General features: G+C 41.1%; 1 protein-coding gene across 12 annotated transcripts in view; it reads left to right on the top strand.

Moving 5' to 3' along the window:
- Positions 1–631: 631 nt before the first annotated feature.
- Positions 632–17,488, top strand: part of INAVA (innate immunity activator) — a 66,330-nt gene continuing 49,473 nt past the window's right edge. For 2 of the 12 annotated variants that reach the window (XM_070745143.1, XM_070745151.1), the window contains exon 1: positions 1,558–1,875. The gene's annotated coding sequence lies outside the window, so the exon portion shown is untranslated. Of the gene's footprint in view, positions 1,138–1,341; positions 1,876–17,488 lie in introns of those variants that run through there. The other 10 variants (XM_070745149.1, XM_070745150.1, XM_070745141.1 and 7 more) reach the window with 10 other exon arrangements.

Raw genomic sequence — 17,488 nt, forward strand, 5'->3', positions numbered from 1 at the left:
GAACAGGAAGCTCCAAGAAGGCCCAGAGAGGCTGTAAATCTCTCCCCCTCTCACCCATATGCTCTTTTTGGCCCAGAACCTCAAACCATGTGGTCCTGTCCACCATTAAACCATCTTTCCAAGCAGCCTCTATGTTTCCAGTGTCTCTTCCTACTTAGAACTGAACCCAGATGGACATTTCTTCCAACAGACCTGAAAGAAGTGATGAACAATCTTGCCAAGTTTAACAAATAGCTTGGAGCCTATTTTTTGTTTTAACCAAGCCTGCTGCCAGAGAAGTTTTATATGAAATGATAATCCATTTATAAAAACCAAACTCTGCTATATCCTCATAGGTGTGTATATGGATAAACATATGCATGAGTGCTATGCATGAACACTCTGTGTGTGTTCATGCATAAACACACACAGAGACACCTGAAAAAAACTCATTGTTTCTTCCACATACTTTTCACTGGGTTCTTAATTTGGCATTGTGTGTGTGACTTAATTGACAGAGAATTCAGCTTAATCCATCACTAATACGACAGTAATAGCCAGCTGCCAGGCTCACTTTTCTGAGGGCTGATCTCTCTCTCTCTCTCACTGTGTGTGTGTGTGTGTGTAATCCATTCTTTTGCCTGATAGCCTTGGGTCTCGTAGCCAAAAAGAAGAGGAGCGGAGACATTGTGTGTCTTGGAAGTGCTTTTATTCAGCAAATGACTCCTTACCACTAGGGCTGAGGTAAACTAACCTCCAAAACAGGGACCCCCAGAAAATGTTGTTCCTACATAGTTAATTAATAGTTTTAAACAACAGCATAACCAGAGGAAAAGAGGCTGTGAGCGGGAATGTTTTAATGGGCCTCTATTTATGTGTTCTCCTAGCTGATTTAGTGCACGTTTGAAAGAATTTGGCTAAGATATTCCACCCCTCCTTTCTCTGAGGGATTGGTATGCCCCAGGGACAGATGTCTTCAGATCTTTTAACATTTGGGATGTCGCTAATGCCCAAGTTAAATGAAATACCTAGTGGGGGGTGGAGGGAAATTTTGCGAAAGCACTAAGAACATGGAAGCTGCTGCTGCAGCTGCACAACTCTCCTGCCTTCCAGGAAGTTAATGGAGAAGCTGAAAGAGAACCACTTCCTCCTTAAAAGGTAAGTGAAAACAAAGTGGAACTCTCTCTGGGTGTAAAACGTGGTCCTTCCACTAAATAATTCAACACTTCTGCACAGAGGAAACATTTTCCCTTGAAGTTAAGAGTGAATCATTCTCAGTTAACTGATTCCTGGAATTTATAACTTTTGTTTTCCCCCCTCTGAAGTTGTGAAATAACCACCAAGAATTAAAGGAAAGAATGTGGGGAAGCTGATTTCGTAGCAATTCTGTTGCTGAAAAAGCAAGTTAATGCCATTTTCCAGAGGTTATAAACCTGAATATCAGTAGTCGAAGCTCCCCACTTATGCACCCATAGAAACACACAGATTTAAAGCATGCAAGTACTGTACAGGATTGGTGAGAATTATACCAACTCTTTTTTTAGAAACTGCCTTTAAAAAAAACAAACCAGCTGCTGTGCCTTAGGGAGTTACTGAAGAGAAATGCTTCTGAATGCATGAACAGGACATGGACCAGTGATTGCTTTCTTGAGTCCTTTGTTAAGAGTGCATAAGGAAGAAAGGTATTGGGACAGAAGAACCATAGAAGCATCACATTTAAAAAAATAAATTAGCTGTAGGTTTCTCTTTTTACAAGGGAACTGGGTCTCTGAGGACCAGATTTTTTAGCTGATGATCAGGTAAACTTTAGCACCTGGAAACATGCAGAGTTTAAGAACCAAGTAAGGGAAACATTTACAAAGCTGAAACCAATCTATCCCCGAGTGTCACAAACAGGTTAGTATTCAGACTAGGGGGATGTGCGTTAAGTGATTGTATAAAATGTTACTTTCTTATAACAGCGTCCCTTGAAAAGTTTTGATAAATTTAGTAAGAGATAAGAAAGGGTTTCTAGGTTGATTTGATTTATCCGACTTACAGATTCACATATTACTAACATTGTTTTTATTAAGCCACCCTTAATATAATATAGTTCACCTTCTGATTGATTGAATTGCACTGTGTAATATCTGATTATGGCATGTGGATATTCCATGGGAAAAGGCCATCATTTCAGAAAACTCATGCAGTTTAATGTTGGTTTAGAGTTGTAGCATTTGGTTCCTGATTTCTGATACTCTCCAATGCTCATTAGTATTACACAGGAATGAATTGTTTCAAGGTAATTTAATATTTTGTAGCAATTTATAGTACGATGATCCCTTGGTGGTCTAGGATATTAGCTTATTGTCAGCCTTTCTTTGTCAACATCATAATATTGCAATGACGATATGTTAGATTTTTATATCGCCCCAATGTGTCAAATGGTTATGTCCCATACAGTGGAGGCACTTGCCAATGGTGGTTAATGATTCAAATACTGTATATGGTAAGTTTTGTTTAAGTTTTGATTCTTTTGTATCTTCCACTACAAATCTCATGTGTGTGAAAAGTACTCTTTTGTCTTTGATTATTCTGCAAGAATTAGAGTTTGACCTTGTGAATTCCTGCTTATCTGTTGACACAGTGAAATTAATCTAATTTTTTTTGTTTGAGGCGACTATAAATAACACATCTAGGATTTCTAGTGTGTTGATGTCATAATAATATGGATTGCATTTGTAATGAGCTAAATACCATTGATCATAGATTATCTCAGGGACCGCCTTCTGCTGCACGAATCCCAGCGACCGGTTAGGTCCCACAGAGTGGGTCTTCTCTGGGTCCCGTCAACTAAACAATGCCGCTTGGCGGGACCCAGGGGAAGAGCCTTCTCTGTGGTGGCCCCGGCCCTCTGGAACCAACTCCCCCCAGAGATTAGAATTGCCCCCACCCTCCTTGCCTTTCGTAAGCTACTTAAAACCCACCTCTGCCACCAGGCATGGGGGAATTGAGAGGTTCTTTCCCCCTGGGCCTTTACAATTTCATGTATGGTATGTCTGTATGTATGTTTGGTTTTTTATATTAATGGGTTTTTAATCATTTTTAGTATTTATTGGATTATTACTGTACATTGTTTTATTATTGCTGTTAGCCACCTCGAGTCTCTGGAGAGGGGCGGCATACATATCCAATAAATAAATAAAAAATTGATGCTGAGGAGTAGCCAGAAATAGAATTTAAGTCAGTTTGGTGTCTACAACTCAAGCCCATTTATTCATCTTTTTCATATCCCATCCTGGCTTGGTCATCTAATTTCAGGCACCTGAAAAGCTTTTGCATGGGGAAGTATGCACTATTTCTTTAAGGGTGAGTGTTTTGGTAACCAGTCATAACCCTAATACAGGATTCCATTCATTTATTGAATTGACTCCTAAATTCCTCTTTTCATACTCCCAGCATCCCTGGAAGATCCTGGCATAGACCTTTCAGCTTCCCACGGACAGGGAGCAGTAGCTTATCAAAGGACCCTGCTTGGATGATGCGTGAAATGCTTCAGGTTCTATGCCAGAATGAAGAAGGGCTGAAACACAGCTGTGACATGCTTTATCATTCTGGAGCAAAGGAATTGGCCTCCCCTCTTGGTCTTGATGGGATGATGGATGGCTGCATATACAGGGGGCACTAAAAGGGCACTTGTCCTTCACTGTTCTTTATTCTTGAAGAGCACATCTGGCAGCTCATTGAGAGGATGAGATGAATCCCTGCAGTGTTTTGAAGTTAGCTCCTGTATGGCTGCCTAAGTAGACAGAGCCTGGGAGAAGGGAGATAGGGCATAGCTTTTTAGGAATAAAGCCAAATGGAATGATTGGACCATTTATGTTGAAATTCTTTCTTGCACTGTAGCTGGGGAAGCTCCCCGGAACATCCCATGTATAACACAGGTTATTTTGTACCCTGCTTCCTTTGGCAAGGGAACAGCTGAAAGGAATAGTTGGCTTAAAAACCAGTCTGATTCTCAGGAATGAAGATATAAAGCTCAAAAGAAAAGACTGCTGTTTGCAGATCAACAGATTCTTTATTTTATAGCATGCTGCATTTAAACAGGAATATTCCATAGACATCTTCTAATTCTCATTGGTCTTTGCCGTGCCTCACTGCAGCAAAGAGCCAAAAGATCAGTTTATTATATCATACATTATTTCTACAGAACCTATACTCTTAAGTGTGACAGCAATACATCATTTTTTAATAATTGGACAAAAGTACGGTTTTCAGATAAAGGTTTTGCAATGGTAGAAGGAATTTTAGGAAAAGCTGTATAAAATACTGTAGAGCTCTGTTTTATTATGTGCTAAAGCTGGTGGGAGAATTCTGGGAGTTAAAGTCAACAAATCTTAAAGTTGCCAAGTTTGAAGAACTCTGTGCTCGAGGTTATCAGGTAATAGTGTCAACTAGGAGAATTTCAAGAAGGGATGATGAATCTTAGATACGGGAAGTTGATGAACTCAGAATTATGCTGATAAGTAATATTTCTGCATTAAATGAAATGGATACTTCCAAATTCTACAGAGAAACAATCATTTTTCATTTAATTTATGTCGTCTTAAGACGACACAAATTAAGTTCAGTAATGCTGCACTGAAAAAAGTGGGGGGTGTTATTACTACTTTCCTCCCCATCCATGCAAAATGAAAGCCATTCTTTGCCACGAAGAAGATCTCGGTGTGGAATGAAACAATTTCCTCTTCCTTAGAAAATGCCCGAAAGATCCAAGTTGAGAACCCCTATGGCAGGCTCAATATACTTCCAAGGCACCAGAGTATGGAAGATTGATGTAAGCTATTTTCAAAAGTCCTTGACGTCATTTCATTCCAGCTGGCCCAATCCCAGGCATTGTTCTTTAATACTCCTAAAGGTACCTGGGAAGTGGCAATTGTAGAGGTGGATATTCTTATCAGTAGGTATTGTGCAAATATTTACTTCTGGCGCTCCGTTTTCCTGGTACACCTTTTTGTCTTTAACAGCTCATTATTAGCAGATGTTTTTAACAAAGCTTTTGTTATCATTATATCCTGAAACAGCTTACCTGCTTGGTAGACTTTTTCTCTCCAGTGCAGGGTTTCTCAAATTTAGCAACTTTAACTCGAGGGGACTTCCAATTCTGAGATTTCTGCCCTAGTAAGGTGCGTAGAGTCAAGGCACATGGTTTTCCCAGCTGCAAGGTATGGACCATAAGAAAGGCTGAGCACCAAAGAATTGAAGCCTTTGAACTATGGGGCTGGAGAAGACACCCGCAAGTCCCTTGGACTGCAAGGCAATCAAACCGGTCATCCCTAGAGGAGATCAACCCTGACTGCTCGTTAGAAGGCCAGATCCTGAAGATGAAACTCAAATACTTTGGCCATCAAGTGAGAAGGGAGGACTCAATGGAGAAGACAAGCCTAATGCTAAGAACGATTGAGGGCAAAAGAAGAAGGGGATGACAGTGAATGAAGTGGCTGGAGGGAATCATTGAAGCAGTCGGCGTGAGCTTAAATGGACTCCAGAGGATGGTAGAGGACAGGAAGGCCTGGAGGAACATTGTCCATGGGGTCACGAGTCTTCAGAGAGGGGCGGCATACAAATCTAATAAATTGAATTGAATGATGAGTCAGACATGACTTCACAACTAACAACAACAATAATCTACAGTTGACTAATTTGGCAACAACAAAAAATGCCTCTGGTTCCCCCCCACCCTATTGATATTGTATTGGCCTTGAAAATCAAATAGAAAGAAACAGATTACTCTATGTTTACTATTCTGTTACAAAGGCAGTTTCCTGTGATGCTCTAAAATCTAAACTCATATGAGTTACAGTAATTTTTCCCCTTCTTAGTAGTTTACTATGCTGACAGTGTTTATAAAACGTGCAGCTGCAATCATTTAAACAACGTGTATATGTGCTGGATCCATTACACCCGGGACTTTTCTGCATAGCAGCCTCAAGCTGCTTCACTCCTGTGTTGGAAATGAAGACAATTCATAGCAGTATTCCAGTATTTGAGAGGCTGCCATAAAGAGAAGGGGGTCAACTTATTTTCCAAAGCACCAGAAGGCAAGACAAGAAACAATGGATGGAAACTAATCAGGGAAAGAAGGAACCTGAAATTAAGGAGAAACTTCCTAACAGTGAGGACAATTAACCAGTGGAACAGCTTTCAGATGTTAGTCCACATAGGAATTGCCTTATCGAACCCTGCACCTGTTAACAGCAGTTTCCCCAAAGTTTCCCCAAGGTAGCGTTTTAGGACCCACACTCATTATTATTATTATTATTATTATTATTATTATTATTATTATCATTATCATTATCATTATCATTATCATTATCATTATCATTATCATTATCATTATCATTATTAATTAGATTTGTATGCCGCCCCTCTCCATAGACTCGGGGCGGCTCACAACAGTGATAAAAACAATACATGGTAACAAATCTAATAATTAAAATCTAGAATAACAGGTTTACATTAAAAAGTCTAAAAAGAAAAAAAAACCCCAATAGATAAAATACATACACACAGTCATATCATGCACAAAATTACATAGGCAAGGGGGGGATGTCTCAGTTCCCCCAAGCCTGACGACAGAGGTGGGTTTTAAGGAGTTTACGAAAGGCAAGGAGGGTGGGGGCAGTCCTAATCTCTGGGGGGAGTTGATTCCAGAGGGTCGGAGCTGCCACAGAGAAGGTTCTTCCCCTGGGTCCCGCCAGACGACATTATTTAGTCGACAGGACCCGGAGAAGACCAACTCTGTGGGATCTATATAATTATACTTTGCATAAACGTAGTACGTAAAATCATCTGTTACAATGTCCTTCCTATCAATAAATATTAAGTGTTGTACATAAGATTATCAGCTACAATGTCCTTCCTATCAATAAATACTTCAGCTTCAACCAAAGAGCACACAATAGATACAAACATATAGTAAATTGCTCCAAACTTGATTGCAGAAAATATGACTTCGGTAACAGAGTTGTCCATGCCTGGAATGCATTGCCTGACTCAATGGTATCTACCTCAGACCCCCAAAACCTTAATCTTAGATTGTCTACTATAGACCTCACCCCATTCCTAAGAGGTCTATAAGGCGGTGTGCATAAGCGCACTGGATAGCCCACCGCCCCGTCCTAATGTTCCCTTTTATTTGTATCCATTTCATGTATTCATAATCATGTTTATACTTGTATCCATTTTTTAATACATACTTGATGGAAATTAAAAAATAAATAAAAAATAAAAACTTCAATTTTACCATTCTATTATTGGGGCCAGAGGGGGAAATGGAGAACTCTAATCACCTAGCTTTTTAAAAAATAAAGGCCCAGGTGTTTCACTTTTTCTTTAATGGAGGGGGTAACAGAGGAAAGAAAGCACCCTAGTGTCCATTCGTCCTGTCACTTGATCCGGAAGGAAAACTGGCAGAACTGTTGTCAATGTTCCTTTTAATTTTTGTCAATCTTGTTATTGTTTCAATCACTCCATCAGTGAACTTGTAAAACAATGCAAGACACAGATCAGCCTTGTGACATCCCACCATTATTATTATTTTTTTTAAAAAACATTTCAAAATTTCACAGGCCCACAGAAGTTCTCCTGACAAGGTTAGGTCAGAAAGTGACAAGCTCTGGACAAAATGGCCATGATTGGTGACTGTTGTGGTTGGCTCTGGCCCAGCTCCTGCCCCAGGGAATGGGGAGGTGGATGCAGGGGAAACTTCAACATGTCACAGGCCTGTGTTATTGCCGACAGAATCAGTTCAGAGTTTAGTTTCCTCGGACAAAGAAGAAGGTGGGAGTGACTTGGCAGAGGAGGGCTTGGCACACAGCCAAGGTAGTCAATCTTCCTTAGCTTCTATTGCTTCAGATGATGACATTTTGGACCCACGCAAGCGCAGAATTATGCGTAGAAGAGACCAAGTAAGAACATATTACAGGAAATAAGGGAGGCCACCTGTGTTTGGGTGGGGCTCCAGTAATTAGGTCTGCTGCTATAAATAGCAGCATGTGGGTTTGGCCATTGTGGAAGAATATCTGTTCGCAGTTCATCAGGAATCTTGTGTGCTGGACTTCGTTGCTTTTTCACGCCTTTGAAACCAAAGTAGAGCAGTGTGTGTGTGTGTGTGTGTGTGTGTGTGAGAGAGAGACTTTGTTGGAAGAAGAAGGGGTGTGAAGTTTCTTCACAGCTGCTAGCTAAGTACTTAATGACTGCTTAAGGGAAATTGTACCGACTACCTGGTTGTTTTGGGAAGAGTGCTCTTTGCAATACAAAAAGAGTGCTTAGTTTATTTTGACTTTTGTGATAAAGAACATTGTTTTGAATTTTCAAACGTGTGTGTGTGTGTGTGTCTGAAATTTGTACCCTTGAATTTTCGGGAGGCTCCTATCAGAGAGCCCGATAGAACAGGTGACTGGAGGGCATTGGGCCAACTTGCCACATCACAAGGTACCAGGCTGGAGGGTCGATGGAGTGCTTACAATGAAATGAGCTATGACAGGTGAACCAGACATCACTGTTTATGCTGGTGTAGGAAAACACAACTTTTTGATGTGTAGCAAGAAGAGAAGCATGGCTTTGGGGTGTGTGTGTTGTGCCTTCTTGGTGGGCTGGGCGTGGGTAGAAGACGGTATCATGCATTCCTTGTGAAACCGCAGCTTGTGTTCCCACTGGGGATGTCTGGATGTGCACATCAGTCCACAATCCATTGCCACACGATTCTCCCTTCAGGGTTCTTTAAAGTGTGCACACAGCCAGGCAGTGAAAACACCATGTCAGGTTAAAAGCAGTTTAGTGTAAAGATCTCCCCTAACACCCCCTCCCCAATCCCTGTGTATTTTAACACTGTTAACTCATCACTTTGATTATGACAATTTCTTTTTAAAAAAATAATTTTTATTGCATATAAATATTAAAAAGACACTTAAAACATTACAATACAAACTTAAGACAGTACAACACAACACAAACCAAACCAAACCAAACCAAACCAAACCGAAAAACATAAAATACATAAAAACTTTTATATCACTTCTTTGTATGGTGAATTGCTTTGATGTCACTTTTCCATATATATATGGTATACATGTATATTAAACTGTATTTCTTTTACAGTTTTCATCTATCCCTCTAGTTCATTATTCTTTGATAGTTACCTATTATAATAAAGATTATATCTATTCTTTATATATCATTACAAATATATTCCTTCTTTAATTGAGAAGTTTGTTTTCCTTCACTTGTATTATTACAAATATATGCATTTATACATCCTGTTTTCCATCTGTTTTCTTTCTTTCCATCCATTTGTAAAACATATTCCAAAATTCGAAGTACAGTACTCTGAATCTTTTTTTAAAATTTAGTTCGATTGTTAATTTATATAGCTCTGAGAATTCTAATATTTTCTTAGTGATGGCCTTATATTTGGTACATCACCCTGTTTCCAATATTGCTGTTTCCAATATGTTGCTAATATTCTTATTGCTATTAATATATGCAATATCATATATCAAAGTTTTTTTTCTAATGTTTCATGGAATACTGCTAGTAAAAATGTTTCTGGTTTCTTGTTTATTTTGTGTTGTATCATTACTTCTAGACGTTTATGTATCTTATTCCCAAAATTTTTAATTATTGGGCGGGTCCACCACATGTGATAGTACGTTCCATTACTTTGATGGCATTTCCAACAGACAATTATGATTATGACAACTTCATATATTATAGAGAGATAAACATGGCTTGGAGAATTAAGTGTATCAAAACTCCATTGACAGGTGGGAAAATACCACAAAAAATTAAAGAAATGTAAACGTTTAAAAAAACATTCAGAAGAGAGGACTAAATGATTATCATTAAAAGAGCCTAGGTTCCTAAAAATTTGGAAGAAACGAAAAGTGATGTGTTGGGATGCCCATATCTTTAATTTGGGATGGAATATTTGGCATATAATGATTTTGAAAAGTGGAAAAAATGGCAGAAAAAAAAATGACAGAGGCAAAAGCGTAATTTGACTTATTACCATGTTAAGCCTTGGTAAGAATTATATTATGAACTCCAAAATGAACAGTGCCAAAGGTTTGTTCCAGTTTTGAACTGTTTTGTTTTATTAAGTGCAAGTACCATGCAGTAATCTTCACAAATTATCTTGAGAAAATGTGGCCTTTGATGAAAAAAAAAAAATCCCAAACCTGCACCTTCTCCATAGTTTTTTAGAACTTTAGACTATATGATGATAAACATTGGATGTCTCTCTCTCTCTAGCAAAGCTATTTTCATTATCCTTGCTGCAAGGCTTAAATGACTCCCAAATTCGGATTAGGTCAATGCTTAAAGATACATGTTACATTATCGGGATACCAGTTTTAATCTTTATCTCTTTCTTCATACTAATTTAAAATACATGAATTCTACCTGGTTTCGGTGTTCTGATCAAAATGTTATCCATAAAAAATGAGATCTTTTTTTCTCCCATCACCTTACTTCTTGACCCAGAAAACCTTGCCAGAAAAAAGGCATTCATTAGTTGTCACTCAACTATTTCTAAAGAGAAAGGCAACAGGTTGTTAGCTGTTCCTTAAAACGATATTAAGTTTTTGACCTACATTTTCAAAGTGAGGTGTGGCTACGCATTTGGAAATCTTCAATGGAAAATAAAACTCTTTACTTATTGTGTCAAATTGTGACATTAAAGAGAAAGAAAGAATAATATAAGAAGGCAATAGTTAATAATTTGCTGTCTTTCAGTCTTTCAACATAAGGGTGTATCTACAGAAATCACAGGAAATGACATTCAAAGATGAGGATTCATAGAAAGTTCTTGTTGTGAAGAATATCTATCTATCTATCTATCTATCTATCCATCCATCCATCCATCCATCCATCCATCCATCCATCCATCCATCCATCTATCTATCTATTGGATTTGTATGCCGCCCCTCTCCGCAGACTCGGGGCGCCTAACAACAGTAATAAAACAGTATATAACAATAATCCAATACTAAAAATATCCTTCTGGGTTCAGTTCCAAATGGGGAAAAAGACACTGAAAGCATGGTGACTTCTTGGAAATATGGTTTTAATGGAGGACAGCAGGGCCACATGGTCTGAGGCAGGCGGGGGTTCCACTTACCATCTACTAACGGTACGCCCTCCAGGATCATCGTGAATGTGTGCAAAATCGGCTCATGCACGCCCATCAGTGCCAGATTTGGCTTTTGCCGATTTTTGGCCATTTCTTTGCTTCACGCATGGGCAGAAGCAAAAAAAAATGCCGAAAAGAGGTGAAATTTTGCACGCGAGAGCATCCTTGTATGAGATTTAGCTGCTGCGCATGCGCAGAAGCCAAATCTCGCACATGCACGCATCAGGGCGCGGAGATGTATGCGCATCTCAATTTCTGTCACCGGAAACCCAATTCCAGCCATACCGGCTGCAACCCATTACTGGCATGAGGTCTCGGGGAAAGGGGATCAGATGCCTCAAAGAGGTTGAAGATAAAAAGGGGTGAGATGCTGAGAATCCCTTGGGGTTTTTTTACCCTCTCTTGCCCCCCCCCCCAGGGCCTCCTGCCCCTGTACAAGAAATACATTGATTATCAGATTCCCATAGGACCATGCAGGGCCAACTCTGTAGGCTCTCTTGAGTCCATTTGCCTGGCTGGCTGATGCAATTTTCCCAGCTGCCGTGTGGTCAGATGGGTAGAGGGCAGGGGTGGGTAGCAGGCAGGATGGGGTGGAACACAGTTCCACCAGTGGAAATTTATCTATTTATTTATTGGATTTGTATGCCGCCCCTCTCCGAGGACTCGGGGCGGCTCACAACATAAATGAAACTGTGTGCCCAGCTCCAACTGACCATCCCACCCTCCCATCCTCCTCCTCGGAAAGCGGCAGAGAGACCAGCACCGGCAGGAGTTGCAAAGGGCCCATTTTATTTATTTATTTATCTCCGTAGACTCGGGGCGGCTCACAACAGTAATAGAAAAACAATGTACAATACAAATCTAATAATTAAAACTAAAACCCCATAATTTAAAAAACATGCACACAACATACCATTTCCCCCCCCATCTTTTCTCAACCGCTGATTGGCACCCGTTCGCCTGGCTACTCAGCCTAAGACAGGGGGCAACCCAGGAAGACAGGGGGCAACGCAGGAAAGGCGCTCTCAGAGAGCAACACTGACTTAACAGTTCACTTGAACGATAATGATCGTTCAAACCACTCCCACCTGGTCACATGGCCGGCAAGCCACTCCTACCCAGTCACATAACCATTAAGCCACACCCCACAAATAAACCACACCCACAGTGGCAGTAAAAACTTTGGCTGCCCATTACTGGTAGAGGGCTACTCCTATCTATGTAGTATAGACTGCCCATTGATAAAGTGGGAGGGGGGAATGAGGGAGCTGGGCTCAGGCTTTGATAGTCCATTTTCAAAGGTGGGGGCTACTAAGAGTCTTTTTCTGCCTAAAAGCATGTTTCTCCATTTTCTCAACCAGAGATATTCTGTATAATATTCTGTCTTTTAAATATTTCCTAAAATATTTTATTCCTCTAGGAGGGGGTAGGTGCTAACTTCCTACATTCTAAAAGAGCACAGTGGACATTATAGAAAATATGTATTGCTTATATCAGAGGTCCCCAACCGCCGGTCCGCGGACCGGGCCCGGGCCGTTGGGGTTTTTCAGCCGGTCCGCGGCGCCGCTGACAGCTAGCTTTGGCTGCCGGGGGGGGCGGGGAGGATTAAATCCTCCCCCCCTCCAGGAGCAGCAAAAGCCTAAGCGGCGGGGTGCATTTCGGCAATGCTTTCCCTCCGCGGTGGGGGGTGCAGGGCAGGCGCAGGCAGCCCCAGGAGACGCCGCCGCTATCCGGGCGCGGCGAAAGCGAGTCGGTCGAAAGGCTGCCCGGGTCGCGCCTGCGGTCGTCCTCGCGCTCCCATCGCGCAACAAGTGCGGGCTTGTTGTGGCTGCCGCGCGCCGCTTTGCCTCCCTCTGCTGCGAGCCTTCGGGGCTCCGGGGCGGCGCGGCTGGCGGGAGGGCAGCTTCCAGCGGGACGTTGATGGGTCTTGGAAAGCTTTCTCGTGGCGGTGGCTCTGGTGCGGCTGCAGAGCGTTGGTGGGAGCGGGAACTCCGTCGGATCGCCCGAACTCCAAAGCCTCAGCGAGGTTTGGCTGCCGGGGGGGCGGGGAGGATTAAATCCTCCCCCCCTCCAGGAGCAGCAAAAGCCTAAGCGGCGGGGTGCGCCCTTTGCATTTCGGCATTGGCGCTCTCTCCTCCAGGAGCAGCAAAAGCCTCAGCGACTGATCGCGTCGTTTGCCTTTCTGCTCCATCACTGAGGCTTTTGCTGCTCGTGGAGGGGAGAGCGCCAATGCCGAAATGCAAAGGGCGCACCCCGCCGCTTAGGCTTTTGCTGCTCGTGGAGGGGGGGTTGGCGGTGCCGATACCAAATGCTTTCCCTCCGCGGTGGGGGGTGCAGGGCAGGCGCAGGCAGCCCCAGGAGACAAAGAGTGAATGAGAGAAAGGAAAGAGAGAGAAAGGGAGGGAGAGAAAGGAGTGAGAGATAGAAAGGATAGAAAGAGGGAATGAGAGAAAGGAAAGAGAGAGAAAGGGAGAGAGAGAAGGAAAGAGTGAGAGATAGAAAGGATAGAAAGAGGGAATGAGAGAAAGGAAAGAGAGAGAAAGGGAGAGAGAGAAGGAAAGAGTGAGAGATAGAAAGGATAGAAAGAGGGAATGAGAGAAAGGAAAGAGAGAGAAAGGGAGAGAGAGAAGGAAAGAGTGAGAGATAGAAAGGATAGAAAGAGGGAATGAGAGAAAGGAAAGAGAGAGAAAGGGAGGGAGAGAAGGAAAGAGTGAGAGATAGAAAGGATAGAAAGAGGGAATGAGAGAAAGGAAAGAGAGAGAAAGGGAGGGAGAGAAGGAAAGAGTGAGAGATAGAAAGGATAGAAAGAGGGAATGAGAGAAAGAGGAAATGAAGGAAATGAACCCCACCCCCATATGACCAAAGCGCCCCCCCCCCACCGGGCCATGGAAAACTGGTCTAGCTTAATGCCGGTCCCTGGTGCAAAAAAGGTTGGGGACCTCTGGCTTATATGATATGGATAATAATTGTAAACTGAGGCAAGTGCCTCAGCTTACAATTTTTATTCTATATTCTTTTCAATTTCTATATTGTATTCTTACTATTTATTTGTTTGTTTGTTTTGTCAAGTACGTATTGGTGGTATGCAAAGATTGATTGATTTATTTTATTTATTTATTTTGCCCAATACACAATGAGGGTTTTAGTGGGTATATATCTATATACACATAGTAAAATACATGATGAAGGTTATATAGGAGATACTCATAGTAAACTATATCTAAGAAATAATAGAAAAAAGATACAGTATAATAATATTTGTATACAAGATACTGTACTAGTAAAAGAGAAATATTAGGACAGAGGACAGAAGGCACTCTGGTAAGTGGATTAGTAAATGCCTTATTATTTCTTTTGAACCAAGGTACTTGGTTCATACTTGAATGATCATTTTGTCTAGCATCTAATGTGATATACAGAGTTCCTGGTCTACTTTGTATTCAATGTGGACCTATGTCCTTGATGTAATATTCTGCCTTTGTACTCAAGCAAGTACTGTACTAACAATTTAAAGAACAGGGTACATGGACCCTCAAATAAATATGGCAATGCAAGTTTAATGGGCTTTGACATCTTTCAGTAATCTTGGATGGGGTGGTAAAAAGGAAAGAATTCAGAATTACTTTTGGTAGACAGAAACATCAAGACAAAACTTGTTTGCGTGAAATAGAACAGGAAGGTTGCTTTGGAATGAGGAAACTGGGATGTCATACCACATATATTAGATTTTTCTTCTTGGATTTCAGTAGCAGTATTTTAGATAACTATGTTCCAAACTAGGTGGGGTTTTGAATTATGATTGGAAAAAAATAGGAAGTTTTAAAAGATGATATAATAATGTAATTAGAGACTCATGCTGTATTTACCAGTATAGTTTTTGTATTTTGAACTGTAGAAATTTTGGACTGTTTTCAAAGACAGATCCATGTCAAATAAATTAATAATAATAATAATAACAACAACAACAACAACAACAACATCAACAGAGTTGGAAGGGACCTTGAAGGTCTTCTAGTCCAACCCCCTGCTTAGGCAGGAAACCCTCCACTACTTCAGACAGATGGTTACCAACATCTTCTTAAAAACTTTCAGTGTTGGAGCATTCACAACTTCTGGAGGCAAGCTGTTCCACCGATCAACCATTCTGTCTGTCCAGGAAATTTCTCCTCAGTTCTAAGTTGTTTCTCTCCTTGTTTAGTTTCCATCCATTGCTTCTTGTTTCTACCCTCAAGTGCTTTGGAGAATAGGCTGACTCCTTTGGGACAACCCCTGAGATACTGAAACACTGCTACTTAACTTGGATCTGTCTTTTCCTAGAAAAAAACAAATTGGCATGTTGTATCACTGAAATAGCAACGCTTCATTGGCTACATTTCGGTTTGATCCAGATACAGAAACCCTTCTAAGCAAAACACTTGCTCATTTAGAAGGTAATTCAGGTAGTCCTTGTTTAGCGGCTGCCCTCATCAAATGACTACTCACAGTTTTCATCACAGTGGTGATGAAAAAGTAATTTTGTCTGGCGAGATCCAGGAAGAGAGCCTTGCCCCCAACCCTTTGAAACACCTTACCCCAGAGGTGAGGTGGGCCCCCCATTCTTCCGGCCTTCAGGAAGTGTGTCAAGACAATCAAAAGGTTTTAGGTAACCCTGGGGATGGATGGTGTTGTCTCCATTTTTTTTTCTTTTTTCTTTTTAACTTTTAATACTGTAACCCTATATTTTAATTGTGCGCTTTTTTAACTTTATTTTTATTTTATGCTTTTATATTTTATATGTGACATTTTTTTAAAAATTGTAAACCTGTCCAAGTCACTTCAGGAGCTGGGCAGTATAGAAATAAAATAAAATAAAAAATTTACAGCCAATCCCTGCATTTACTACCGCAGTGTCCACAAACAAAGAAAAGCTACTGTTATTTATTTATTTATTTATTTATTTATTGGACTTGTATGCCACCTCTTGTGACTCGGGGCGGCTCACACCATATAGCGAAACGCAGTTTCGCTGTATGTTGTGAGTTTCATAGTTTCACAGTTAATTTGGTACAGTTACCCAATTAATATACTAAAAGGTTCTTAAAATTCTAACTTAAAAGACATTCATTTTCATTCATTCATTCAGTAATCACACTAACAACATTTGCTGGACAGGGGAAGGTCTAATGTGTTTTTAAACCCTTGTGGAAGGCAAGGAGGGTGGGGGCAGTGTGAATCTCCAGGGGGAGCTGATTCCAGAGAGCTGGGGCCACCACAGAAAAGGCTCTTCCCCTAGGTCCCGCCAGCCAACATTGTTTGGTCGATGGGACCCTAAGGAACCAACTCTGTGGTACCTCAATCGGTCACTGGGATTCATGTGGCAGAAGGCGGTCTCAGAGATAGTCTGGTCTGATGCCATGTAGGGCTTTATAGGTCATAACCAACACTTTGAATTGTGTCCGGAAACCAACCGGCAGCCAATGCAGTCCGCGGAGTGATGATGAAATATAGGCATGCCTTGGAAGGCCCATAACTGCTGGCGCGGCTGTATTTTGGACGATTGTGGTTTCACTTAGCAACCCCTTCATTTAACGACCAGTTGCTAGTGTAATTAAAAAATCCCATTACCTTACAATCCCATTCTTTCCCCCTAGGCTTCCACAATTTATGTATGGTACGTTTGTATGTATGATTGGTTTTTAAAATAAGGGTTTTTAGCTTCTTTAGTATTGGATTGTCGCACGTTGTTTTTATTACTGTTGTTAGCCGCCTGAGTCTACGGAGAGGGGCGGCATACAAATCCAATAAAATGAAATGAAATGAAATTCAAGAGACACGGAATACTGAATAAGTGTCTGTGGAGATTCCCCCGTCATCCAGGTCACGGTTGTCCCATGAGCCGAAAAAGCTTATTTGATGAGCTTCCATTAAGCCCGGGAAGAAGTAAACATTTTGTACCTTTTCCCAACTCTCCACCGGGATGATTGTTTGCAATATTCGGCACATTTTTGCTGAAAATACTCAAGCAACTTATCAGCATGATTGAGATGTAATGCGTTTAAGTGATGCCTTAATTTGTTTCGCTTCATGCTCTCTGCTGCCAATATTTTTAGACACAGTAAACATAGCGGTCTTTCCTCATCTCCCACCATAGTCACAGAGAGGCCAAGCACTACATACACTTCATCATTATTTCCTCGTCTCAGCTTTCGGGAAGCTTACGTTTGTCTCATTATCTCCGTCTCTCTCCTTTCTTTTCATCCCTGTTAAATATTATTCCATGATGTCTCTTAAGGGTTTGTTATATGCACTTCATATCTCCTACTCTGTGCTGTGTGCTATTATTTGGTGCAACTCCCC

This window comes from Erythrolamprus reginae, chromosome 3 (genome assembly GCF_031021105.1).
Source record: "Erythrolamprus reginae isolate rEryReg1 chromosome 3, rEryReg1.hap1, whole genome shotgun sequence".
Lineage (NCBI taxonomy): Eukaryota > Metazoa > Chordata > Lepidosauria > Squamata > Dipsadidae > Erythrolamprus > Erythrolamprus reginae.